Source organism: Rattus rattus, chromosome X, assembly GCF_011064425.1.
Source record: "Rattus rattus isolate New Zealand chromosome X, Rrattus_CSIRO_v1, whole genome shotgun sequence".
Classification (NCBI taxonomy): domain Eukaryota; kingdom Metazoa; phylum Chordata; class Mammalia; order Rodentia; family Muridae; genus Rattus; species Rattus rattus.
Window position 1 is genome coordinate 107,997,690 of NC_046172.1, and position 2,623 is coordinate 108,000,312.

General features: G+C 49.9%; 1 pseudogene across 1 annotated transcript; it reads right to left on the bottom strand.

Annotated features, from left to right (window-relative positions):
• Nucleotides 1-243: 243 nt before the first annotated feature.
• Nucleotides 244-2,237, bottom strand: LOC116888823 (annotated as a pseudogene). The gene has a single exon (XR_004386341.1). The product of XR_004386341.1 is annotated as a eukaryotic translation initiation factor 4B-like (transcript).
• Between the last annotated feature and the right edge of the window lie 386 nt (nt 2,238-2,623).

A 2,623-nucleotide genomic window follows, 5' to 3' on the forward strand; every position in this document is an offset into this window, starting at 1 on the left:
ATCTCACTTCTCCCTGCGTTCTCTACTGCCTAACTGGTGTGTCTGCCTCTCTGTCACTGCATTTCTGCTGAATGGAGCCCCAGGCACTATTCACACAGGTAACTGCTTGGTATCATCAGACACAACTTCCCTGTTCAGAAGCGGTAGCCGCATCTCTGGCTACGATGGTGATTCTCCAGTTACTCCAATACTTTAAAAGGCTGCAGCAGCATGCAAAAGAATTTCATTTCATTAAAAAAAAAGTTTAGAAAGGTCTTCAGGAGATGGTGAGTTTATTTTGTCTTGTCTGGATAGAGGTTTGATTTGCTCTTGAATGTTCCAGGGTGGAGACAAGGAGAAAGCACAGGGTGTGGAGGTCTACTCAGTGCAGTCGTCTCCCTCATCCTCATCCTCACCGTCCACAGACAGAGCAGCGTACTTGCTTGCAGAACTGAACTTAGAGGCTGGGTTCTCCTCAGATTTCTTTGGCTCAGGTGCAGATCTGGAGTCTTGATCTTTTTTGCCGTCCTTCCTATCCAACTCCTTCCAGTGGTCTCTGCTCCCTCCATCCCCAGGACCACGGCTGGAGTGTCCAGTCTGGCCTTTGGGGGCGCTCACCCCATCCACTTTAGTTTCATTTTTCCTTGATGGTCCTTCCTCAGAGGGCTGAGCTGGAGCAACTTTCCCTCCACCACTTGTAGGGGACGGCTGCTCTGTGTCTGAGCTCTGAGATCGAGCAGGAGGGTTAGAGCTTTGCTTCACCCACTTATTCTCCTTTGGTGGAGGGGCTGGCATTACCTTTAGAGGCTGATCAGGTTTAGGAGGCTTAGAGGTTGGAGAGTGACAGTCTTCTTCTTTATTGAGGTTTTCATTTTCTAGAGATTTCTCACTTTTTCTCCTTCGTGTACTTCTGCCAGATGTGGCTGAGGTCCCAGTTTGCGATGACTCACTTCCTGTCCTTGACGGTTCTCTTTCCTGAGTTTCTTCACTTTGCCAACTTGGGTATCTCTCCTGGGGCTGGCGGTCTAGTTTTGGCTCATCCAGCTGACGCTGCAGCTTCTCCTGCTCCTTCTGTAGCCGCTCCTCTACTTTCTCTCTAGCAGCTGTGTCCAACAGGCTTCGCCCTCCAAAGATAGAAGCCGCTGGCTGGACTGGGAGGTGCTAGCAGAGGAATCATCTTCTTTAGGAGTACTCCGAGGCTTTAGATTCAGTTTGGGTCTTTGGGGGGGACCTCTGTCATCACGCCTGTAATCGTCCCGAGAGTAATCGTCCCTGGAGCTCCATGACCGATCGTCCCGTCTGTCATAGCGATCTTCATAGCGGTCCCCACCTCCTCTGTAGTCGTCATCCCTCCGGTACCCACTTCCAAATGCTCTTCTACCACTGCCTATCCTGGAGTCATAGCCTCGGTCATAGTCTCTGCTGCCTCGGTCATCATAGCGATCCCGGCCCCCATAGCGGTCCATGTCTCTGCGTGGGCCGTCCCGATATCCGTCCCTATACCCATCCCGATACCGGTCTGACTCGTAACGATCTCGATACTTGTCTCCGAAGCTGTCATCACCTCGTCTAGGTGGGTAGTCATCAAAGCTGTCTGTGGCAGGACGGGCCCTCCAGTCTGTGTCTGTCTTGTCAGAATCCCGATTTCTATCTCGACCAAAAGAACGGTCATCCCTGTCTTTATCCTGTGCTTGATCAGCAACATCCACCCGAATTCTCCTGTTACCTAGAGACTCTTCATTGAGACTCAGAGCACTGAGCAGAGAATCCAGATCCTCAAATTCCGCATAGCCAAAACCTTTCAACCTGTCTGGATTGCTGGGTTCACGTGGTAAGCGTACAGCGCTGATATTTAATCCTCTAAAGAAATCCTTAATAGAGTCTTCTGTCACATCATAGGGCAGATTCCCTAGGAAAGCAGTGTAGGGTGGTGACTTGGGAAGACGGCTCCGATCAATATTGGGTTCCCGAGCAGCCCGTGGAGCAGTGGGAAGGATGGAACGGTCAATAGGAGGTGCCCTGTACACATCGTCATCGTTACTATGCCAAGTTGTTGACACATCTCCTTCCAGATCGTCTGTTTCATCAGCCCAGCTGACTGGTTTGGGGACATAGGTGCTTCCTCCACCAGTTCCCCCATCCTCAGCTAGAAAGTCTGTTAGGGAGATGGTCTTCCCCTTCTTATTCTTCTTTTTTGCTGAGGCCGCCATGTTGGGAGAGGGAGAGAGAACGCAAAGGACCCGGATGAGGCAATCACGTGATTATAGCGGGCGCGACGGGCTTGGAGACGCGAAACCAGGAGGGGGCCACCCTTTAAGTTTAAAAAGCTAGCAGTGAGCAAACTCAAGGTAGAATGAACCCCTTAAAGGGGAGACTAATTGTCAATCAGGCAATATCATGCTTTTACTGTGTCAACTCTTAAGACTAGGAAGATTTGAGGGGTTTGTGGCAAAAAGAAAGGTTTTCTTATATGGAAACTTTGGTAGCAAAAGAGACACCAAAGTACAATATGTAACAGTGTTTCCTGAAAAGAGAAAGGAGAAGGGAAAAGGGTACTCTGCAGATGACACTCACCACTGACCACACACAAGAATGAGTGGCTCTGTGCATCTAAAGGCTGGCAGAAAAGATGAGAAATCAACAC